Genomic DNA, 27,356 nt, shown 5'->3' on the forward strand with positions numbered 1-27,356 from the left:
TCTTCAACACCACACTCTCTGTGAAGCTGTAGCTCAGAACCCTTAAGATTCTAAGAAGCCCTATTGTTTAAGGTGAATATCTATGGGGCATGCTCCTAAGCTTTTTAGAAGACCTTTTATGTGTAAGGTCTATGAGGCACAGCCTTCGATCTTTCTGAAGCCTTAACAAAGAGTTTCACAGTCATGCCCTTAGCTTCATCTTTAGATCATGTTTTCCTAAAAGTGCATGGGCTTGATCTCTGCTCTGAGATCTTTTCTTATTTTGAGAATTTCCTGCTGGCTGTAGAGGCTGGGAATAACAATGAGTTTTATTTTCAAACCCAGCAAGCTTTGGCTCTTTTATACTTAACCATTCTGTTTTTGGCTTACATCTCTCCTATAGAATTTTAACATAGGCAACTAGAAGAAGCAGTGTGGCACTTTAATATTCTAACTGGAAATCTCCACTAGATCATCAGATTCATTAATTGTTGCTCCTACTTTCCACATTACTGGAGGTGACACTATTATCAAACTTTCTGCCACTACCTTAAAAGTGTCCCTTTTACTCCAGTTTGCAACAATATTCCCCTACTTTCTTTGACTACTCAATCACAACCTTCTCAAGTTTCTTTAGGCCTCCGGGAGACCTTTAACTTTTTAATAAAAGGCTCCCAAATGCCCTTTCATTTTCCATGTATAACTTGATGTCAAACTCAGTGTCTCATGTTTTAGGTTGTTGTTACAGAAACACCCCAGTTCCAATTTCCAAAGTCTGAGTTACCTAATACAGCATAAAACCACCCCAAAATTAATGCCTCTAAAACAGCCAATTATTATAGATTGTATAGGTTAGGAGTTGGAAAGGGTACATTAGAGGAAACTTGTCTCATCCCATGATATCTGGGGACTCAGCTGGGCGTATTGAAGACTTGAGGGGACTCCATGGCTGCAGCTAGAACCATCCAAAGTAGTGCTTCCCAGTAAAACTTTCTGTGATGACAGAAATATTCTACATCCACATGGCCCAATTCAGTAGCCTAGCTGCATGTGGCTATTGAACATGTGACTAGCACCACATTACATTTATTTTCAATAAAGTTTAAATAGTCATATGTGCCTAGTGGCTACTATCTTGGGCATCAAAAGACTGATGGCCGTGTTCTAATATATTTTGGGGTTGATTCTGGCTGTCCTCTAGCTTCTAACCTATATGTGACTTCACTTTATGTTCTCTCTCCTTCTTCATAGCACTGTGATAAGGTTCCAAGAGCAAGCATCTCAAAAGGATCATAGAAGATTGTATCACCTTTATCACTTAACCTCAGAAATCAGGCAGCATCATTTCTTACTCAATCACAGACCCACTCAAATTCAAGAGTAGGAAACATAGATTCCACTTCAACACCATGTTTTACATACAGCATTTGGCTGGGAGATCTTGTTGAGATCATCTTGGAAAATACATTCTGCTATACCATCCATCCTAGTAAAAGGGGAGGGTGTGTATTGTATGGCTTATCCTTACTTCTGCTTTTCCAGATTCTAATTTTTATTCCTTAAACCATGTAGCTAATTCATATAGCCTGGATTATTTTGTCAATTTTGGGATTCCTAGTAGACTTGAAAGTTATTAATTCAGCAGAAGTAAAATAAATCTCTTTTCATTAAAGCGAGCTGGTATATGTTTATCTTGGGCATTATTTCAACACTTTAGAGCAAAGTTAAAAATAGATCATAGAGCATACAGCCTTCCTCAGAGACCTCTATTCCTCTCAAACTGGTGCTCCTGAATCAGTGTTCATAGTCATGAGGGATAGAAATCAGGAGAGCACCAATATCTTTTCACAGGATACTTTCTCTCTTACCAACCAACAGATCATGTTGTTAATGTGTCACATTTTTTACGAATCATTTTTTCTTCATATCACTGGAAAAATAACCAATGTCCTGGATACTGAAATGTTCACAGAACCCAAGAATCTAACAAATCATAATATAAGGGTTTAGAAGCAATAGGAAATCTTCTGAGAGGATGATCAGTTCCTGGCCTACCACCATATTACATGAAAAATGCATTATATTATAACCTGATGATACTTACCTGGCACATAATAATCAAAATAACTCTTTCCCTGTGAATCATTTTTAACAAAATAAGGCATAATTTTTACTCTTTCTTCTATGTTGTATAATTACAGAGCACTTGGTTCATATTCAATATTTAGTTGTAACATATTCTATATGGCACAATTATAATTTTTAAAATCTGACTTTCTAGTTCACAGTGAAATCATGAGAAAAACGGATGGCATCATATTTAATGTAAATCCCCAGAATCCCCAAGGTGCCATATATAGAGTAGAAACACGATAAATCTGGATTGATGTGTTTGTATTAATGAATAAGCAAGTATATCGCAAACTTATGTTTATAGCAGAATAAAAGACACTGTTCATAGTTGCCGTCAAATTATTTGTTCCTGATATATAGTAATACACATTTACTTGAATTAAATTATCAAGCAATGCCTTTAGAAAGCTCCTCTAAAAGTTAGAAAAACATCTTAAAGCAATGACCAGAGCATTAGATCAAAATATTTGTATGAGGGGCTTTTATCTGGGGCTGTAATAAATCTACAAATAAGCATTTTTTCACATAAAAAATTATCAACAGACCATGGTTAAATTAATTAGCCTTTGCCTATCATGGAGACTTATAACATAATGTTTAAAATTGAGGAAATAGGCATGTATTTATTATGTATACAACTATATAAATACAACTATATAAAATGGTTGTGGTGTTTTTACTAATAAAATACTTGGCAGAGATAAATATAGTGAAATAAATTATTGATGATACACATTTTTAGTTATTTAAAAATTTTCTCTTACTAAAATTGCCTATGCTAATCAACAATATTATATTAATAGCAAAATTAATTCTATTAATATTGCAAAAATTTTCAGCTTTCAGAATTTGAATTCTTCCTTTACTAATTTTTTAAAGCTAGAAGAAAGTAACAATAGCATCCTAAAATCTCTTCTTATTTAAACTTCACAATGTTAATTAAGTTAATCCCAGGTTCCCCCAGTACTAAGAGTTCTCTGTAGTTTTAAGTTAAATAATTTACTGTGATGCATATTGATTTTAAGCTATTTCAATAACTTTTAAAATATTATACAGAAAATCATTTAGTAAATGTGAAAGTAAACCATGATTATTTTTAAAATATGCCTTTATAAGTCATAGCACTGTAAATTCAAATGTTTTTAGGGACAAAATACCAGTGAGTTGGAGAGTAATTAACTGAATGAGTGAAGTGAATATCTCAAATAACTCAAATTTTTTTTCTTTGAACAAAAAAAATATGCTTGGTAGTAGCTTTTATCCTGTAGGTTACCAGTTTATGTTTCCTTACTTGGCTTTAAAATTTTATGTTTTTAAAGAAATGTACCTTTGTGTACATTTATGTTTGTGCTAATATATTTGTACAAGTTTTCATTTACACATATCTTCCTTTATCATTAACTAATTATTGAATTCTGTAATAATTTCTGATTCTTACCTGTAGTGCCACAAATTAAATCTACTTAAAGAGCTTTTTGTCTTTAAAATTGTCTTTACAATTAATACATGTACATATTTAAGAAAACAAATAGCGCTAAAATATTTAACATTTTAAAAAATCAAGTGAAGCTACAGTCCTCCATATCTTTAATTCTTATTTGTTTTTGCTTTTTACCTTAAAAAAACATTAATATGTATTTCTAAATGATATATCTATGTTATTATTTATTTTCCAGGTTTATATAGTATATATCATTTTCTAATCAGGAAGACTATAATAAACAACTTGTCATCCCACACAAACTTTTTCTGCTTTATACCTGAAATATGAATTCATCACATATTTTCTGAATGAATATAAAGTGTTCATATCATGAAGGTCATTAAGATTAGAAAATATTGTTTATAGCTTGTATATTTTCTTTTTTCTAAGTAATTATTACATTATTGGTTAGTTTTATGTGTAGCACAACTTTGTTTTCAGCATTTTCAAGCAGTGAAATCAACATTTGTTTCTCTTTTTCCCTTTTTTATTGATATTTTTTAAGACATACCACCCTCTAGATCTCTTTTTTTCTGCTCCAGTTTCACTAATTTTGCTTTGTGCTTGCTGCATGCTATTTTCCTGAAATTACTTCTACAAATATCTTTTCCCTTTTTTGGACCCCATGTTTTCTAGGTCGCTTGTAATCTCCTGAATCCTCTTTTACCTGATGGGTTTACAAGTTACATCTTTAATTAGCTCCCTGAGTAAAACAAAATGGGAGGTCGTTTCTTCTTTGTTCATTTTTTTTTCTTAGAACTTGTGGTTCTAATTTTATATTTTGTACTTACCTTTGATTGACATAAAATTGGTTTATGATTCTAGTTGAAAGCCATTGCATTCAGCATATGCTCTTCTTGGAAAGTTTGTTGATTTTTGTTTGTTGATAGGCTTTGATTGCTCTTTCTTCAGTTTGCTCTTTGTCGATTTCTTTGTGTCACATGTTATTCTGATGGGTAATTGTTGATCATTTTTGAAATTTATTCAAATTTGTTTAATAGATTTATTTAATAAATATTCATGTTTAGTTTTGAGGCAGGGACTCGCTATATTGCCAGGCTGGAGTATGGTGGCTAATCACAAATATGATCAAGTGCACTGCAACCTCTAACTCCTGCACTCAAGCCATCCTCTATCTCAGCCTTTCAACTAGCTGGTACTATAGACATGCACCACCACAACTGACTTTCTTACTTGTTAAAATTATCTTATGCCTTAATATATTTTCTTCTTTGGCTATTTTATTTCTTCCATTGTCTCCATCATTGTTACATCGAGTTCATTTTTTAAAGGTTTTTTTGTTTTGTTTTGTTCTTTAATTTTCCTATTGGCAGCTGTATGGAATGTGTGGAACTTGTCAATTCATACAGCACTAGAAGAATTGAACTGGTAGAAACTTAACATTTCAACTTGGGATCTGTTATTTTCGTCACTATGAACCTAGAAATAAGTTTTACATATGTATAATATAAGAAATATATAACATATATACAAAACATATTATATACAAATTATATAGAATATATATATAGAATGTGTGTGTGTGTGTGTGTGTGTGTGTGTGTGTGTATGTGTGTGTGTGTGTATAATTTCACCTGGAGGCCATAATCCTGGTACCAGTGTTCTCATTGTTGATAGAGGAAGAATCTTTGAGAGAATTAGAAGTCTTTGAATAGTTAATATACAATCCTTTGCTTGAGCCTGTTTTCAGAACAGCATCACTCCTCCTGCTTTCAGCTGTATTTGGTATCTGAAAGTACAGAGACCTCTGTATCAACCTCACAAGAACACAATGTTCTGTTTTCCTTGGGATAGAGAAAGAGTAGTCACTCACTAGAAGCTTTGGAAGAAGGAATCTGAATGTCAAATTGCTTATTAAAATTGACTTTCAAAAGATCTTCCTGTTGAAAGCAGTACCTCAAATCCCATCTTCTCAATTTCCTAATCATTCTAGACTTCTATGCAAAACTTGACTTTTTTTCTGGTGAGCTGTGTAAGTTGTAAATACTGCATTTGCTCTACAACATTCATTTTTTGTTGCTGAAATTTTACAATTTAATTATTAGTTTTGCTTAATTTTTGTTCTTGGCAGTTAAAATATCATAACATTAGTTCTCAGTCTACCATATGGCTGAAACCAGTCTGCCAAAAATCATTAATAAATGACTGCCATTCATTAATGTTTTTTTCCTAAAAGGCTAAAGTACTAGCCAGTATTTTTAAATAAGAAAATACATATCCTTGACTATCCTAATTAACTGAGAAAATAGTTACCAACTCCCTTTTCCCAGCCCCCAAACATGAACAAATTTACAACAGAGAATGATGCAAAGATAGAGAAAATGCAGTGATTATTACTGGAGAGGAAAAAAAATTGGAGGAAAACTAAAGTAGGAATAGCTATTGCAATGTACAAACATCAGTTGTACCCAATGAATTATCTCTAATAAAGAGGAAAAGTGAGGACATATTTTGTGTTTGCTCACTTACATGACATCATTTTCTTATAGTATTTCAATTAAGAATGTGAGCATTGTAATTCTTCATAACATCTTCCTGGTCAAAAAGGCAGCAAAACCTTAAGCAAGATCTGGTATGCCTCCTTTCAACTTTCTACTAAGCTTTCCATAAATATACAGAAAATCAAAAAAGTACTACTCCCTTCTCAACAGGAAAGAAACAAGCCTCATCTGACTTCTGCTACATATATAAAATTTAGTGAACAATTAACAAACTTTTCTTGAAGGGAGAAGTTGGAGAGGCCTTAGAACACAGAAAACCTGAGAAAAAAATTAATCTAGGAAAAAAATAGACGAACAAAAAATAACAGTGATATTACATATAATCAATTCGTATTAGGAGCTGTTTTTACTTGATTAAGAATATTGTTCAGGCTACAAACTCACAGAGGTTACCAAATCTCATATAACGTTTTACATATCAAAGTTAAAGCAAAAACTCTGACCAACTTCCAGGCAGAGATTCCTCAAAAATTTAAAAACAGAACTACAATATGATCCAATAATCCCACTTCTGAGTATACAACCAGATGAAACAAAATCAGTATCTCAAAGAGATATCTCTACCACACGTTCATTGCATCATTATTAACAAAAAGCCAAGATAAGAATAAAACCTGTGTCCATCAACAGATGAATGGATTTTTAAAAGTTGGTATATATAAGCTAGCTCAGGTGACACATGCTTGTAATCCCAACTACTCAGGAGGCTGTGATGGGGGAGATTTCTTGACCCCAGGAGTTCGAGACCAGCCTAAGCAACGTAGTGAGACCCTATATGTTAAGAAGAAAAGAAGGAAGGGAAGGGAAGGGAAGGGAAGGGGAGGGGAGGGAGAAGGGAGTGGGAGAGGAAAGGAAAGAGAGAAGGAAGGGAGGGAAGGAGGGTGGAAAGGAAGGGAACGGGAGAGGGAAGGGAGGGGAGGAGAGGGGGAAGGAAGGGAAGAGGGAGGGAGAAGGAAGGTAAGAAAAGGGAGAAGGAAGGGAAGGGAAGAGAGAAGGAAGGGAAGGGAGAAGGAAGGGAGAAGAAGGGAGAAGGAAGGAAAGGAGAAAGAAGGAAAGAAGAAAGGAAGGAAAGAGGGAGGGAGGGAAGGAAGAGGTTAAAGGCTAGATGATAAAATGTAATTGTGTAATCTCACGCACAATGGGATATAATGCAGCCTTAAAAACAAAAGGAGACATTGGCATGTATTACAACATGATAACATAAGCCTAAAACACCATGATAGGTAAGCCTAAAAATCATTATGTTAAGTGAAATAAGCCAGACACAATGACAAATACTGTATGATTTCACTTTTGAGTGGAATCTAAAAATGTTGAACTATAGAATCAGAGAGTACCAGGTGCTGAGCAGGAGGAGCAAATGGAGAGCTTGTGGTTAGGATGGATATGGTTAGATTATAATTAAAGGGTACACATTTTCAGCTGTAAGATGAATAAAGGCCGAGCGCAGAGGCTCAAGCCTGTAATCTCATCACTTTGGGAGGCCGAAGTGGGGTATCACCTGAGGTTAGGAATTCAAGATCATCCTGGCCAACAGGGCAAAACACCGTATCTACTAAAAAATACAAAAATTAGCTGGGCATGGTGGTGGGCACCTGTAGTTCCAGCTACCTGGGAGGCTGAGGCAGGCAGAACTGCTTGAACCCAGGAAGTGGAAGTTGCAGTGAATGGTGATTGGCACCACTGCACTGCCAGCCTGGGTGACAGAGTGAGACTCTGTCTGGGAAAAAAAAAAAAAAAAGAATAAATTGTGGTGATCTAATATATAGCCTGGTGACTATAGTTAATAACATCATATTGCTAACTTGAAATGTGATAAGCTAGTATAAGTGTCTTCCTCACAGACACAGACACACACACACACACACACACACACACATACACACACACACACAATGGTAAGTATAAGCAATGTGGATGTGTTCATTTGACTGTGGTAATCATTACCTAATGCATGCATATATCGAATCATCACATTTTACACTTTGAATATGTACAATTTTTATTCATCAATAAAGCTAAAAACAAACACCTTTACCTAAGAGAAATACACTGACATCTTTTTAAAGGTACTTTATTTGGGACTGTTTTATTATGGGAGCTTAGCCTGTACCCTAAATATACAACCATTATAAAATATTAGTTATTAAAAGTGAGTCTGATAATATTGAGAACCACTGTTTTAAATAACTAAATATGCATACTCAAATGAGAACCATCTGTATTTTATTATACATGGTAACATTAAATGAGATAAACCAAGAAACCAAAAAGATAATACAGTTAACTCCGTTATCAATTGCTGTGGTTAAAAAAAATGATAATTAATATTTTTGTTTAATTGGGATTCTCTTTTTCCAGACTGCAAGTGTCTTTGTTTCAATTAAACTGCTTTTTATTTTTTATTAATTAAATTACATATATATATAATTGTAACAAAATGATTGTACCTATCTATGCGCCATGTGACATTTATGTACAGGGGATAGTGTGATGTTTCAATGCATGTATACATTGCATAATAATCAAGTCAGAGTAACTAATACATCCATCACTTTTAACATTTATCATTTCTTTGTGATAATAATCAATATTTTTTCGGCCTTAAAATATATGATATGTTGTTATTAACTGTAGCCACACTACTGTGCAATAGAACATCAGAACTTATTTTTCCTGTCTAACTATAACTTTGTTCCTATTGACTAACCTTTCCTGATTCCTCCCTCTTCACTACCCTCCCAGTGCCTGGTAACCCACTCTTGCACTCTCTTCTAGTAAATCAAATTTTTTAGTTTACACCTATGAGTGAAATGATGAGGTGTTTGTATTTCTGTGACTGGATTATTTCACTTAATATAATGTCTCCCAGATTCATTCATGTTGCCTTAATTGACAATTTCATTCTGTTTTATGGCTGAATAGTATGCCATTGTGTGTTTGTGTATATATGTATGTAAATGTATGTATATATATGTATATATACACACATAAAACAGGAGATATTGCCATTTGTTGCAACATGATAACATATTTATGTACAGGGGCAATGAGATGTTTCAATGCATATATATCATATAATATCACATTTGTTATCCATTCATTTGTAGATGAGCAGTTAGGCAGATTCCAATTTTGGCTTTGATAAGTGCTGCAACAAATGTAGGCATGCAGATATTTCAATATGACTGATTTTATTTCCATTGAATGTATGCCCAGTAATGGTATTCTTGGATCATATGATAGTTCTGTTTTTAATTTTCTGAGGAACTTAGATCCTGTTTTCTGTAATGGCTGTAACAGTTTATATTCCCACCACCAGTGCATATGAGTTCCCCTTTCTCCACATCCTCACCAGTACTGGTTATTTTTTGTCCTTTTGATAATAGCCATTCTAACACGGGTAAGGTGATATAACTTTGTGCTTTTAATCTGCATTTCCCTGATGATTAGAGATGGTGGATTTTTTTTCATATATCTGTGGTGACTATTTCTAGGTCTTCTTTTGAGAAAAATGCCTATTCACATCTTTTGTCTGTTAGTTGAATTATTTGCTTGTTTTTACTATTGAGCTTGAGTTTTTATGTATTTTGGTTATTTATGTATTTATGTATTTATTTATATTTTTTGAGACCAAGTCCTACTCTGTTGCCCAGGCTGGAGTGCAGTGCTGCCATCATGGCTCACTGCAACCTCTTCCTCCTAGGTTCAAGCCATTCTGTTGCCTCAGCCTCCCAAGGAGCTGGGATTACAGGCACACACTACCATGCCCAGCAATTTTTTTTGTATGTTTAGTAGAGACAGGGTTTTGTCATGTTGTCCAGGCTGATCTGGAACTCCTAATCTCAGGTGATGTGCCTGCCTCGGCATCCCTAAGTGCTGGGATTGCAGGCATGAACCACCACGCTCAGTCTGTATTTTGGATAATAACACCTTGTCAGACGCATAGTTTGCAAATACTTTCTCCTGTTCTGTATGGTGTCTCATCACTGAAAACAAAGGATATTTCCTTTGCTACGTTGAAGATTTTTAATTTGATATAATCTGATTTGTCTAATTTGCTTTTGTTGCCTGTCCTTTTGAAGTCTTACCCAAAAAACTTTGTCCAGTCCAATTTTATGAAACATTTCCACCATATTTTCTTCTAGCAGTTTATTGTTTTGAGTCCTACATTTACATCTTAATCCACTTAGAGTTGCTCTTTATATAATGCTGAGAGATAGAGGTCTAGTTTCATTCTTTCCCACGTGAATATTGTTTTTCCAGGACCATTTATTGAAAATACTTTCCTTTTTCCAATGTGTGTTCTTGATAGTTTTGTCAAAAATCAGTTGGATGCAAATGTGTAGATTTATTTTGGGGTTCTCAATTCTGTTCCATCAGCTTGTGTATCTCTTTTAATGCTAGTACCATGCTGTTTTTGTTACTATAGCACTGTAGTATGTGTTGAAGTCAAATCGTGAGATGTTTCTAGCTTTGTTCTTTCTGCTCAGGATTGCTTTTTCAATCCGGAGTCTTTTGCATTTCCATTCACAATCTTCCAGGATCCCATATGTTTTCAGGGTCCTTAATTTTAAATGACAGTATTTGTTAGGCTTTGTTCCTAGGCTCTCTCAAACTATGTTCATTAGACATGTATTGTTTATTGAATATTTAGTTAATGATGAGTTTTCTTTCCTTAAAGATGTTCTTGAAAAGATGGCTGTATCTTTTGCTTGTCAATAAAAGTGGTTACATCTGGTTGCTGCCCTATATTTTTAACTTGAGTGTTGTGTAGTTTCTTCTATAGCACATACTTAATCCAGGTATTTCCCTACTCCACATACACCATAATGAATGAAAGGAAGATGTTCTAAAACCCTGTTTCAGGAAAAGACAGTCAAATTACTAGTATCTGTTTAAAATGCAAGTTAAAAACTAGCTTCCATTGAGTAACATAATGACTGTCCCTGAGAATAATTTTTATATACACTCAAAGGGCAGAAGACAAAAAACATTCATTGTAAAATTCTCACATACAGTCACCAAGTAATCTAAAGAATAGTGAATATTTTGGGTCTAAAGAAGTTCTTAAATTACCATAAAAATAATTATCAGGCTAAGAATAATTAGCCTTGGAAGCAAGACAGAAATTTCCTCCAGAAGTTTGTGATTCTTAATTGTCTATAGTCTACCTTCAGCAGGTGCAAAAAGTCACAATTGCTTTGGGTCTTTTAAAATACATTTTATATTATAGTTATACATAGTTATTATATTTTCTTTACTAAACTTTGACTAAACAGAACAACCCTCAATATCTCATCAACCATGAATAGTAGGATCAGGATTTTAATCATGGGATAGACACACCTAACTTAAAGTAAATATGAATAATAAAATTCTTGGTATGGTAAAAAAAAATACAAAAAAATGGAAATAAAATATTCAGTTTACAAAATATCAAGAATTTGTTTTGAAGAAGCTATCACTCCAAGCAGATTTATTTGTGTGTTTCCTTGATACACAGCCCTTCTTATTCAATAGCTTGCTTTGAAAGCAATAGGCTTAAGCTAAGAAGATTATTAGTAAAGTCTGAAAATCTTAGTTTTACTGGAACAGTTCATATGTTTTTGGAATTTCTTTGTAGCACTAGAAAAACACCTTTTTTTAAAGAAAACAAATGGTAGATATTTGCTTAATGGATACAGAAGCAAATGGAAATTTTTAAATTCAAGAACAAATCTACAGTCTCTTAAAAGCTTTGAACAAAAGTTGACAGAATTTGAAAATTCTTTCTAAATAAATCAAAATTACTTCAGTGAAAGCCTATCCCATTATTAGGCAATTCATTGCATGCTTAATTATAGCATTCATATTCCAGTGACATCTATAAAATGGTAAAAAATTCAACAACAATAATTCCAGTGTTGTTTAGGTTTGATTGTGTATCACAGAAATAATTCTGCCACTCTCCATATGCATTTGAAGTAAATAACAGGACTTACGTAAATGCAATGTTGTGTTGCTTTGGAAATCAACCTTCCAGATATAGTTCATAGTAATCAGCCTCACCTACTGCTTTCTCACTATGGTGGTAAGTTTCTAACCAAAGTGTTTAAAGCTCTAGCTGTTATTGACTGCTTACTGTAAGAGATGGAAGTCAGTTTAACACTTAAAAAAAAGCTTCTGGATGAAAGATCAATGTAAACTGAATTTAATTTTGTTCCTTAAAAAATGAACAAAATTTGCTTGCTCATTTCTACTAATACACATACAGCTCTGTCAACACCACAGAAAGAAAAGTGACTGTTACATGTTTTATCATGAAATAAATACTCAATCTAATTGGGAAATTTTTAAAGTTTGCATTTATTATATCTATACTTAATTTGTGCTTGTAGTTGAACAAACTCTGTAACATGTTTAAATAGTTTAATTCAATAAAGACAATGAGAATGATCATAGCCCAGGGATGATTCTCAAAGGCTTCTGGGAAAGTGTATCCTAGGTGGTGGAGTTACAGGTTGGTTTTAGACATTTCAGGGAGATAGAAGTTAGAAGCAAAGCTGTAACTCAGTACATGTAAGATACATATTGGTTCAGCCTAAAGAGGCAATGTATCTTCAAGTGGGAGCTTACAGGTCATAGGTGGATTCAAAGATTTTCTAATTGCCAATTGATTGCAAGATTTAAGCTTTGTCTAAAGTCTTAAAGTGAGTAGAAATACATTCTTCAGTAATATATTGGCATCTGTGAAAGCCAAGGTTCTTTTTGTGTTGCTAAAACTTCCAGGTCCAACTTTCAGAAATAATACATAATACATATTTTTTTGTGGGGCCTTAAAGGGTGTTAGACTCTTAGTTAATTTCTCTGAGATTTGTGAAAGCCTTAGCTGCATTAATGGAGATTCTCTACAGATGCAAATGTCCCCCATGAAAGATGATTTTGCAAGGCCATTTCAAAATATGTCAAAGAGATACATTTTGGGATAAAATATTTTTATTTCCTTCAAGGTCTTCTCTCTGTCATGTGGTGATATACCACAGTCAGGTTGAAATTTGTTACCTTATTGCCACAAAGAGTCTGTTTTGTCAGTCTTATGCTTTCTATTTTAACAATAATGCTGGTCAGTTGTGCCTAAGCTCCAAAATGGAGGAAGTATGGTGTGTCTAACCTCCTGTATTAGTCCATTATCATGTGGCTAATAAAGGCATACCCAAGACTGGGTGATTTATAAAGGAAATAGTTTTAATTGACTCAGTTCAGCATGGCTGAGGTGACCTGAGGAGGAGGAAGGAGAGGCAAACACATCCTATTTCAAATGGTGGCAGCAAGGAGAAGAATGAGAGCTGAGCAAAGGGGGAAATAAAGCCATCAGCTATTGCTAGTACTTCCTCACTATTATGAGAATAGCATGGGGGAAACTGCCTCCATGATTCAATTAACCTCCCCTGGGTCCCTCCCACAACACCTAGGGATTATGGGAACTACAATTCAAGATGAGCTTTGGATGTGGACACAGCCACACCACATCACCTCCCTTCCTGTAATGGCTGGAAATTCAGCTTTTCCAGATTCTCTGGGGTCTGCTTGGTCAAGAGGGAGCCTGATCAATCATTTAGAGACCTTAGGATTTCTATTTTTGGTTTACATGCTTAAGAATATATTTCTCCAGGCCATTTATTTGAATAACAACAACAACCAAAACAATTAGGCTGCTGGCTCTTAAATGAATACAATGAGTCACGATGATGGGAAAATGTTTCCATTAGTGTTTCTTTCATAGCATATATTACACTTTGGAGACGTAAGTTTTACATTAAAAGTAAACATGCTTTGTAATTCTTAAAAAACATTGACTATTTTATTTAAAATTTTATAAACGTATTGAGAAAACAAATGTAGCTAAACTATTGGACTAATTTGTAGATAAGGAAAGGATTACAAAATATACATACTGTAAGTGTTTACATTTCTGTAGTTGTATAACTAGTAAAGGAAATCATCATCTAAGATAAACATCTTCAGAAATATGATTGCACTTGTTTCTTTAGAATGTCTTGTCATATGTGACCATATAAATAAATAAATACACCTTTCCTAACTGTAAAGACAACATAAAAAGATGAAAAAGTAAAAACAAATAAAAGCAAACAATTTAGAACCCAAGAAATCCCACTGTAACTGTAGAAAGGAAAAAAAAAAAAAGAAAATTGGACAGTGAAACATTTAGAACTTACAAAATTCTTAAATATCATTCAATAAATATGAATGACTAATATATTAACCAGTCACTGGTCAGGTTTCTGGGGAAATAAAAAAAAAGTCAAGTAAGATGTGGTTCTTGTTCTCAATGCTGGAATGGAAAATACGTTTTCCTGGTTGGGCTTCCTAGGGCTGCAAAAGATGCCACATTGAAATTGTTATTATTTTTAGTATACAGTAGGTATAAATTGTAGTTTAAATTGAAACAGACACCCCAAGCCAAGTAGACTTCTTTGGGGGTAAACTCACCTCCTGTATAAAAGTAAGTGAATGATGGCTACTGTTTTTTGAACACCTATAGCTTGCCATACTATAAATGTATATATATTTTTTGAAAATTACACTGTAATTAGGTTATTTTTATTATTTAGCAGGTGAAAAAAGTAATACTTAGAAAAATGTAGTAACTCATTGAAATGTACTGAAATAGTAAGTGTCCAAATCAGGACTTAACCTAATGTTCTTTAATAGTAAGACTTATTAGCTTACCATCAATGTGACCAGATATATCTATCACAGGAATGGATCATCATTTTTATAAAGTTGTTAAGTATTCCCACAGTATTCATAATTGGTTTGTATGAACATGTATGGGATGCTACAGGTTAATAGATCTATAATTTTTATATGTTAGGAAGAATAGAAAAATTGTATAAATGTTTTCAATTTATTGATACTGAAAATGGGTTCATTGGGAGGAAATTTTCACCCATGTAAATACCTGCAAAGTGAACAGAAGTCATCTGCCTTGATTTCAAATAAGAAGTCAGTAACTGTAACTAATGAGGAATGAAAGTAAAGACCAAATCACTAACTGACAAATAAACACACTGGTGCATTTAAAATAAATCATCTGGCAAAATTTTGGTATCATGTAAGTTGCTATTCTTCAGTTAATGTTTCTGTTTTATTTCTATATCTAGATGAAATTTAAGTTTGTTTTTTTGTTTGTAAATGTATTTACTACTATTACTGGCTGGATTGTCAGACAAAGCGAATGTCAAGGAAAGAAAAGTAATTTTTAAGATGTGAAAAATCTAAAGTTATATATGAAATCAACAAGCATATTACATTCAATTTAGTTGTCTTATGCAAATTAATGAAGAAACAGAAAATCAAATACTTTATGTTCACGCTAAAAAGTGGGAGCTAGACAATGTGTACACAAAGACATAATGATGGAAATAGTAGACACTGGAGACTTCAAAAGGGGGAAGGAAAGAAGACAAGACAAGGGTTGAAAAGCAACCTATTTTGTACTATGTTGACAATTTGAATGATGGGTTCACCAGAAGCCCAAACCACAACGAGATCCAATGTGCTTTTGTAACAAACCTGCACATTTACCCACGAATCTAAAATACAATTAAAAAAAAAAAAAAGAAAGTGGACATTTTGTTTAATTATTGAGAAAAAAATAAATGAATCACTTAGGTAATAGTGAAGTGGAAGTTTTGCCCAGGATTTTGTTAGCTCGTAATCAGCAACTTCCCTATTTTAAAACTGCCCCTGTTTTTCTGCAAATAACTGCCTCTTTCTGCTTCTGTACCTCAGCTTACTGCTTACTAGCTAGAAACCTTAAGGAAAACTGCAGCATCATCTAAAACCTGCTGTGCTGTCTAAAGTTCTGAGTTACTTCTCCTGTCCCTTCACCTATAAAAACTGTGAACTTTTCTTAGCCGGAGTCCAGACTTTTGGGTGTGAACCCTTCTGGGCCCGCCAGTGTAATAAAGTGTGTTCCTCGGTTCCCCTGAGTGCCACTTGGGTTTCTTGTCAGGTAAAATTTTCTGCAACAATAGTATTTCCAACATATTTTAAAATATATATTTGTGACTTGTCAAGTTCCCATACCAACTGACTTTTTGGAAAAAATCATTTACCTTCCTCCATAGTAACAAAAATTGTTGTCCTTGGTTTTTTTGGTTTTGTTTTTAATTTTGTCATTGACTTTTTTTTCTTACAGTTATTTTGATATCTGAAAATAATGATGAGTAAGAATTGTTCTTTATTGGACTTTAATGTACCAATTAAAATAATTTTCAATAACTTTTAAAATGCATATCACCTTAGCCATCCTGTATAATTCTGTATGATACTATCTGATGGAGAAGAAATATGTTCAAAATATGGAAAGATAAAGCCATTTTAGTAGTTAGCATAAATAACAATTATCATAGTACAATAACAAAATATTACAGATGGAATAGATTGACTCCTGCTTCTGGAAAGGCAAACATGCTAAGAAACAACTAGAAAAAATAGGCTAAATACAAAAATTGTTTTTGAAGTCATTATAGAGCTACCATTAGAGACATGAGATTATGTGGTGCTGAAATCTGGAAAGAAGAAAAGGCAGAGAATAGAGAACAGATTTAGCAGTGCTTCTGCCCCCAAGGAAATTGTCAATTCTGAAAGTTGCAAAGTTAAATAGAGCTCTTGTCAGTCTTAGAGGGCAGAGCGGGCACTGAAGTTCAGAACGCACACAAAAGGAAAGGCCATTCTACAGCCTCCAGGATGTTGGATGATGTCTTTGGGAGGCTGCACTCATAAATTAAGAATAAATGGGAAATAAACAAATCTTTACTTAAACCGAAGCCCAGGTTCAGATCATGTCCTGGTAGATGAAGCTAACTTGCCCCCACTGCAGTTGCCTTCAAGAGAAAAATAAAATACTCTCTGGAAGACAAGAACATCACAAAAAGTCTCCAGTTATGGATATAATTTTTGTCTGACTGTCACTCATTGAAAAATAACCAGGAAGCAAGCACACAAACAATCAAAAACTGATAAAGAAAATTTAGACTTAAAAAAATTAATATGCGGGGGATCAATTTAGCTCTAGATGATAAAGACCTGAATGTTAAAATACCTATGATCAATTTATTCAATTAAATTTAAAAAGGAGAATTTCTGTAAATTGAAAATTAACAGAAAAATTCATAGAGGAATCCCAGACTACATAATACAGTAACTGAATTTAAGACGTCAGAAGCATATTAAAGATAGGTTTTTTTAAAAAAAGAGTATTATTGTCCTAGAATTCAGAGCAAAATAAAATTTCCAGATTAACACACATAGAGAAAGATGGATAAATATATAGAAATATGAAGTGTGGTAAAAATGTTTACAATATTAAATTGGAACATGAAAAATGGGGTAGAGATAGACTTGTACCTAACCGATATTTGAAGAGATAAGAAAGCCATGAAAAAAACCAAAGATCCCAGGAAAAATTGCAATCCAGAACTACTCCAAGACACCTTATGTTAATCAAACACCAGCTACAATTTCAAAAGTAGCAGACACAGACACACACACACACACACACACACACACACACACACACACACACACAGGACACACATTACCTTTAATGAAACACATTACCTTTAATGAAATACTCTGTCAAATGATTTTCTCACTGAAAGTAAATGTAGCATTTTTAAAGTGTTACAAGAAATTATTTGCCAATGTAGAAGTCCAGTAAATATAAAAAGTCTAGTAAATATAGCATAAGTTAAATACAATAATTAAGTAAAATAGGAATTTAAAATAAATAGTAAATTAAATATGAAAGTCTAGGACATATATCTAATAAATTATCCAGTAAATATAAATGTGTAATAAAAGATCTAGTAAATATATAATTCAAACATTAAAACTGAAAAGTAAGACATTTTCAAAATAAAAACCAAAAATCATTAGGGAAATTTGTCATCAAACACACATTAATAGAAACACTAAAGAACTTGTTGTGTCATAAAGAAAATATTTTTTCTTATTAGAAGAAAGCTTTATTCAGAAAGGAAGAAGGAACAAGGAAATTAATATGCAGTTAAAGATAAATGAATTTGACCCAATAACAACAGTGTGTAGTTGATGTGTGTGTGTATATATTACATATACATATATATATATATAGATAATAATACAATGAAATAATTTATAAATAAAATCAATTAATGGTAAAAAATAAAACAATAAATAATAGAAAATTCAAAAAAGAGATAATTAAAAGCACAAGTCAAAAAATAAGGGAGCAATAAAATCCCTGGAAATACATGGGGCCAAATAAAGATTAGACAGTGAAATGACAAACTTAAATCATTAAGTACACTAAATATAAACTCAAATTAAATGTAGATTGACTATATTTAAAATGTTATCAGACTAGGCATGGTGGCTCACGCCTGTAATTCCAGCACTTTGGGAGGCTGAGGCGGGTGGATCACCTGAGGTCAGGAGTTAGAGACCAGCCTGCCCAACATGGTAAAACTCTGTCTCTACTTAAAATATAAAAATTAGCTGGGTGTGGTGTTGTGTGCCTGTAATCTCAGCTATTCAGTAGGCTGAGGCAGGAGAATCACTTGGACTTGGGAGCGAGACCTTGCAATAAGCTGAGACAGCACCACTGTGTTCCAGGCCGGGCAACAGAGCAAAACTGTGTCCCAAAAATAAATAAAAAAATAAAATGATATCAGCCATAACCTGCATACAGGTGACACAGTTTACATATAAGAAAAAGGGTTTTATGAAACAATGTAGAATAGATGTCTTAACCGTAGGAAAGTGTTAATAGTTATATCTTTATCATAGAAGTTTATGTATCATAAGATCAGGCAAGATCAAGATTTGTCTGATTTTCCCAGTAAAGGTACAATAAAACACTTTTAAAGAGTGTAATACACAGACAGCAAGAAAAAAAAAAAGTTTAAAAGCATAAATGGAAGATGTCAGCTTTCCCTGATCCTTATCCCACATAGCAAAGGGAGAACACTGACGAGTGCAAAGCATATTGTGAAAAGCACAGTTGCTGAGGCGTCAATTCTACACTGCAGCTAAGCAGTTTTATGTTCTGCACCTGTTATTTGAGAAGGATAGAGGAAAAGCCCTATATGTCACGAGAACACAGGAAATAATGAATAATGGTCACATAGCCTTTTAGAGGAGAAGATGAGATGACTAGGGGATAGTCAGTCTCATTGATGTTCCGTGTGAACCTCAGGCTTCCAGAGGATCTCGCAAGGCTATGCACTAAGATTCAGATAAGCTGTGGCTGCCTATACGGGTACATGCAACATCAATAGGGCACTGTGACAGAGTCATTTCTCTACAGATATGAAGAAGCATTACTAGTGAGAAATATGAATATTTCATAGTTATAAATTATTACCAACCATCAGAAAGAAAATAAAACATCCGTATTTCTATGTGCCTAATATTTGCCATTACTATACAAATTATTTAAAGCAAAGTTCAGAAAACTAAAGAACAAAATAGATCAACAATCATGGAGTGAGATTTTACTTCATTATCTCAGGAAATTATAGAAAAAGAAGACAAAATTAGTAAGGATATAGAAGCTTTAAGCAACACTGTAAACCATTTAACCTCACATATTTGGAAAATTTTACCCAAAAATAGCACACTGCTCATTATGTTTTCATTTATATTTAAAAATGATAAAAATTGACCATATACTGGGAATTACATCAAATCTTAATAAATTTCAGAGACTTTAATTCTTCAAAATATTTTCTAATCCTGTTAAAATTAGCTAGGAATTAAAATTGAAAATACAAACACACACATACACAGGCACAAATACCTAATTTTTTGGAAATACTTAAATCACACCTGTGCCTATAGGAGCTCACAAAGAAATTAATTCAAATGCACAGTTAGCATTTGAAGTTTATGTATCATCTAAATAGGTGAAAGGGTGGCAGAGAAGTTCACATATGGGAAAACAAATGAATTTATAGAAAAATAAATAGGCTCCTATAAGAATAGGTGGGAGATATGAGAGTTAGGTAGCGTTAGACAGCATTTCAGAAACACAAAGGCCTTCAGCTCAAAATAATTTTTATGGCATAATGGTGTATTCTGGACTCCTTCAAAAACATGTAATGGACTTCTAATAACTCTTGAATTAAAGAATAAGTTATAATAAAAATTGGAAAATATTTTGGCCTAAGTGGAGGTGAATATATAATATATTAAAATATGTGGAATACAGCCAGCTAAAGCATTGCTTGGAGGAGATAAAATATTATATCAATCATGTAAACATTAATTATGAGAGGTTTAGAAAGAATATCACATTAAATTCTGGAATGCAGAACAATGTGAATTTGAAATTTTGGATTAAAACAATGAGATGGTAAAACATACAATGGAGAGAATCAACAAGTCTAAATTTTGGTAGTCTGAAAAATAAAGAGCCAAGAAAATAAGAAGGTACATATAATGTGTATTAGTAATAACATATATTAGTAAAAAAACAAGGTACAAATGTTATGTATTAGTAACTTCAAATCCAAAAGATAATTTAAAAGTTAAGATAATTTAATAAATAATTTGATAAACACAAAAATTACAAAACTTAATGCAATGACTGATTTTTTAAAATAAAAGATGGAAAGGATAAGAAAATAATAACGTATCTATTTTTTTAAAAACAGAAACTTTTCCACAAAGAAGTGCCTCAGCTCAAATGTCATCGTTATCACATTACATAAAATACTTAATAAATAAGTGATTTTATTTAAATTATTCAGGAAAACAGAGAAAGAGGAAACATTTTCCCAATAATTTTGTGAATTTAATATAATCTTCATATTTTAAAAATTCAAAAATGATATATTAAGCAAGAGTTTACAGAGAAATATCCTCAAACACACTGATATAAATTCAGTACAAATATATGAAAAGATAATTACATGCATTATTCTCTTATGATTTCTTCAGAATTTCAACTTTGATTAAAATGATCAAAAATGATCAATGCAATTTACTATCTAACAAAATCAGCTAGAAAAACTCATATATTCTAATAGATTCAGGAAAAGTGCATTTATTAAAAAAACACTCATTTATGACTTTTACAAAAGCTCACAAAAATTTTTAAAAGGGAGATTTTTTTAATCCAGTAAAGAGTATTTATTTAGAAGACTGTAGTCATCTTATTAGTATAGGGAACAAGACAGGGACAGGTACTGCATCGGATAATAGTTGGTGTCACAAAATTCAAAAGTTGAAAGTCTAATCTTCAGTGTGATAGTATTTGGAGGTAGGGCCTTTGGGAAGTGATCAAGTCATGTGGGTGATTATGGTTGTGATTAGTAACCTTATGAAAGAGACCCTAGTGATATCCCTTACCTTGTCTAAGATGTGAGGTTACAGAGAGAAGATGGCTGGCTGGCTGTGAACCAGAAAGCAGGCCCTCACCAGACACTTCATCTGCCACCCTCCAGAATATTCATAGATTTCCCACTCTCCAAATATTGATTTTTAAAAAGTCTCTTTATAAGTCACTTCACCTATGATATTCTGTTATAGCAGCCATATTGGACTGAGACAAGAATGCCTGCGATTACCACTTCTATTTGTTTCTTAATAGAGTTCTTGGATCATATTAATAAAAGAAGAAAAAAGAGTGTAATTATTGAAAAGGAAGATAGAGAAGTCTCACTATAAACATAATTTCTAAAAAATTTTGTTGATACATTTACCTACCACAAAATTCACACATTTGTTTAAAGAGTATAATGTAGTGATTTTTAGCATATTCACAAAGTTGTGTAACCATCACCACAACTTATTAATAATTCAAAAATATCTTTATTACCACAAAAGGAATCCCAGGAACTGTTGGCAGTTACTGCCGTTCTCTAGACAATAGCAACCGTTAATTTACTTTGCGCCTCTGTGGGTTTGGCTATTGTACATATTTTATCTAAATGCAAATGCACAATAGTGATCTTCTGTGTTTGACTTCTGTCAAACAGTGCTTTCATGTTTCACACACATTGTAGCATATAATGGCACTTCATTCTTTCTATCTTTCTATGGTTAAATTATGATCAATTATGTAAAAGATTTTGTATAGACTTCCCCCACCTTTTTTTTTTTTTTTGATATGGAGTCTCATTCTGTCACCCAGGCTAGATTGCAGTGGCGAGTTATTGTCTCACTGCAACCTCCCAGGTTTTCTGGCCTCATCATCCCAAGTAGCTGGGACTACAGGCATGTGACACCACTCCTGGCTAATTTTTGTGTTCTTAGTAGAAACGGTGTTTTACTGTGTTAGCCATGATAGTCTCGATCTCCTGACCTCATTATCTGCCTGCCTCAGCCTCCCAAAGTGTTGGGGTTACAGGCGTGAGCTGCCGCGCCCACCCGGTATAGACATAATTTTAAGTCTCTTGTTATATACCTAGCAGTGGAATTACTGGGTCATGTGTTATCTCTGTGAATAACATGAGAAACTCAGTTTTCTACAAGACTCACTTCATTTTACATGAAGTGTATATGAGCATTCCAATCTTCCACATCCTCTCTAAAATTTATTAATTGGTGTGTGTTTTCCAGTTTAGTCATTATAGTGTTCCTCATAAGAAACATAGACGAGCACAGACAGAAGATAATGAAGCAATGGGAACACAGATGCTTGATTGGCATGATGCAGCCATAAACCAATAAATTCATGAAGCCAGTTGACAATGGAAGAGGCAGGGGACAGAATCTTTCCATGGCCCTGCAGAGGAAACATGGCCCTACTGACAACTTGATTTAGACATCTGTCTTCCAGAATTATGAGATAGTTTTTATTTCAAAGCACCCATTTTGTGGATCATTTATTCATTAGCAGTCATTGAAAACAAACACATTTGTTGTAGGAAAATGCATATGTTAAATTTGTTCTGCAGTCTGTTCAGTAGTTTGTGTCTTTCTAGGAAATTTTCTGTTTTACCTATGTGATCTTAATTTTTTTCATACAATTGTGAATAGTATTCCCTAATAATATTTTCTTCTATCTCAAAGCCCTGTAGTAGTCTCTATGCTTTTGTTTTTATTTAAGTTTTCTCTCTTTTTCTTGGTAAACCTAGCTAAAGGTTTGTGAATGTTACTGATCTTTTCAATGAACCAATTCTAGTTGCATTTGATTATTCTCTAATGTTTCTATTTCTATTTCATTTACTTCTGCTTTACTCATTTTTTCTTCCCTATGCTTGCTTTGAGTTAAATCGGCTTTTCCTTGTTGAGATTCTTAAGATAAAGAGTTAGTTTATCAAGCCTAGTTCATTTTGTTGTTGCTGTTACTGAGACATTTACAACTGTATCACAGTTATAAATTTAACTGTAGACTTAAAAAAAAATTAAATATGTTTTCTCCCTGCTTCTTACCTTTATTAACAGCTATATCACAGTTATAAACTCAACTGTATACTTTTGTTTTCAAATTTTGAATATCTGTTTTCTCTCTGCCTTTTACTTCCATGGTCCTGATGAGAAATCAGCTGTTCATCTAGTTGAGGACCACTTGTACGTAATAGACATAATAGCTTACTTTTCTCTTGCATCATTCAGGATTATTTTTGTAAATATTTGTCTTTTGAAAGTTTGACTCCAATGTGTTTAGATGCAGATTTCATTGAGTTTGTCATTGTCAGAGAATGCTAAGCTTCTTGGATGCACAGATGAATACTTTTCATCAAACTTGGGAAGTTGTCAACCAGTTTTTGTACATTAATCATTTCCATCCCTTTCTCTCTTCTTTCTCCTTTTGAGATTCCCATTACATACATACATGATGGTATGCTTGATGGTGTCCCCAGAGGTCATAGATAATCTAATTTATTCACTTAAAAAATTCTTTCTGTTCCTCAGATGAATAATTTCAACTGACTTATATTAAAAATTGCTCATTTATTTTCCTCCCAGTTCTTATCTGCTGTTGAATCTCTTTGATATATTTTTCATTGAACTTGTAGTTTTCAACTCCAAGATTTTTACTTGGCTCCTTATTAAAATTTCTGTTTCATTGTTCTTCATTTGGTGAGAATTTGTATGCATTTCCTTAATTTTTTTAAAATGATTTCTTTTGGTCCTTTGAATATAATTATATGAGCCAGTATGAAATCTTTGTCTGGAGAGTCCAGTCAATACCTGAGCTTCTCAGTAAGTTTCTATTGACTGTTTTTGCTTGTCATGTGTTTCTTATGAATGAAATAGATATTCCTCATTCTTTGCATGTTTCAAATTTTTTTAACTTTTGATATTTTAAATAATATGATGTGTAAATTCTGGAAATAATATCTTCCTTCCATCTCAGAGTTTCTTCAGGTGATGCTAGAGATAGTTGTTTATTTAATGACTTTCCTGGACCAATTACTAATGCCTATCTTCTTTGTAGTTTGAGGTCATTGAAGTCTTTATTTGGTTTCTTTGTTGTGGGCTAATAATTGAATAGAAATTTTCCTAAATTGATAAACTAATAAGGGTTTTTGCCTTTGCTGAAATGTTCAATGTATGTGTTTGAATTCACCTTCAATTATCCAATAAGAAGTATATGTTTATGCCAAATATAATTTGTATAAAATGCTTATACATTATATTAAAAAGATCAACTAGAAGTGCCATTAGAAAAAAATTGTAGAAACTTAACTAGAAATTTTATAAAATTGTAAAATGAGAAATGCAAGCAAATCACCATAATAATATTCTGCTATATCCATATGACATTGACTAAGTTAATTAGACTGGTGATTTGTTTATTTTCCTTTATCTACGTATTTCTCTATTTCTACTTGGTTTCACTTTTCACCTGGAATTGGTTACTCCTTGATTTTCATCTGTGCCTGCCTTAGCAAAGCTCACTCTGACATTGTGATGTAAATCCATGATGTTTCCATGATTTTTTATTAAAGATCTCCTAGAGTAAATGTTGGGTCTTTGAATAACCTCTATTGTGACTGCTGTGATTGGAGCTGCATAAATTTCAGTACCAATATAGGCATTAGTAGGATTCACAGAAGCCTGTACTGTAGAAACGTTATGGTTGGTGGTAACAACTACTAACACACAGTGGCATTATAATCACCACAAATTTCAGTTTTAGTTGATTTACAGGAGAAGCAGTTGAATACAAAACATTGGGTCATCAAGTGGCCACTGCAACAAATTAGTATGTAAACAATGACTGTTATGAAGGTTTTGCTACTAGATAGACACTTATAATGGTTTTAAGGACAAAATTATGGGGGAAAAAAGGATCTGATGCTCAGACCTGGACTTGGGTATGGAGACACTAACCTGATAATCTTGGAATCCAAATGTTTTGTGAGACATTCTGACTATGAGAGAGAGCCCTTTCTTCTTTGCCAGAAAGGAAAGACAAACCTAGCTTTTTCTGTGGACCATAGAATACTGCATTGAATTAGGCAAAGGATATTCCTAACTCTTTTCAAAAGTCCTCTGTGAGATACTGTGTTTTCAGTTGACAGTAATTACATTATAATTGATATGATTTTGCTCTGTGTCCCCACCCAAATCTCATCTTGAATTTTAATACCAATAATCCCCATGTGTCTAGGGAGAGACATGGCAGGAGGTGATTGGATCATGGGGCAGTTTCCCCCATGCTGTTCTTATGGTAGTGAGTAAGTTCTCATGAGATCTGATGGTTTTATAAAGGGCTGCTCCCCTTTCATTCCTCACTCTTATCTGTCACCTACTGCCATGTAAGATGGGCCTCTTCTCCTTCTGCCATGATTGTAAGTTTCCTGAGGCCTCCCTAGCCATGTGTAACTGTGAGCCAATTAAACCTCTTTTCTTTATAAATTATTCAGCCTCAGGTATATCTTTATAGCCATGTGAAAACAAACTCATACAATAATCTTCAGAGTGAGATTTACAAAGGTTGGGTAGGAAAAAAAAAAAGTTTGGACTTAAGCCCAGTGAGTCATGGATAATTCTGGTTATGTTCTTGGCTTTGATTTCAGAATTGGGATAGATCTAAATGGACATTGATAGACACTCATATTGGTTCCCTATATTTGGAGTAACAGGCAAATGAAAGTTTTTGAGTGGTCTCCACTGTCTTGTCCAACATTTTAACTCAAAAGGAATATTACATGTAAGGAGAATTGCAACATCAGAATCATCATCAAACATACAGGTGTAGTAGTCATAATATCCATGTTTAGTTCACCTTTTTGTTCTCCCCAGATATCTAATGGAATTTGGTTATTGAACTGCCTGAGAGAATAATGGTAATATAATTTTTTAAATCTTAAAGTTCCTTTGAGTTGACTTCCATAAACTTATCCAGTATGTGGTCACCATGGCAGTTGCTATGGCATAATAATGAAGAAGCTAAAGATTTCACACAGCAAAACTGAATCTGCTATTTCAAAACATGACATTGATCAAGATAAACTAAACGTTATGGAAGTATAAGATTCCATTTACATAATGTTCTAAAATAGGCAGAATTCTTTAGTGGTATTAGCAGGATAATCATCACTGATGAGAATCAAGGATGTTGAAATTGAGAGTGTACACAGAAGTGTTTCAAAGTTTCTGTTAATATGGTTTTGCCTGGGTGGTAGATAAATGGGTATGCTTATTTTGTTAAAATTAATATATTGCCATAATATACTTTTATAATGGGCATAAATTTATTAATGAATATTTTGCTACTATTAAAAACATGTGTATTAAAATGTACCTCAAGGATAAAATATTAGATTGTTCTAATTCTGTTACAGACCACAATTAAAAGATAAATCATTATTTTCTCATGTTACAGTTACTGATAATAAATCAAATTTAAGAATTTTGCTACACTTAAGATTTTTTGTCTTTTGTAAATTTATTTATAAGATAATCTTAAATTTAACGCTAAACTTAATACAGAAGTTTCAAAATACTGAGCAATCTTTCACAAGAGAGATGGAAAGCCAGTAAGCAGGTTACGGGCTTGGTATCAAATGAAAGTTTTTGTTTTTCCATTTTACTTTGAAATATATCTGAGGTGAAAGTAATTATTTTGTCTTAAGGATGAATTAAGTTTCTTTGAGTCAAAGTATACTTTTTTTGGTTAATTCATGGGTCTCCTGCCTATAAAACTATTTTATAGATGGACTTGACCTTGCAAATTACTATTTACACTCAGGAAGTGAAATCCTGCACAATTTATTTTTTTCCTA

General features: G+C 33.1%; 1 long non-coding RNA gene across 1 annotated transcript in view; it reads left to right on the top strand.

Annotated features, from left to right (window-relative positions):
* Positions 1-27,356, top strand: part of LOC141584740 (uncharacterized) — a 179,514-nt gene that overhangs the window by 10,694 nt on the left and 141,464 nt on the right. The window lies entirely within an intron of this gene.

The sequence above is a fragment of the Saimiri boliviensis genome, chromosome 6, assembly GCF_048565385.1.
Source record: "Saimiri boliviensis isolate mSaiBol1 chromosome 6, mSaiBol1.pri, whole genome shotgun sequence".
Taxonomy (NCBI): Eukaryota; Metazoa; Chordata; class Mammalia; order Primates; family Cebidae; genus Saimiri; species Saimiri boliviensis.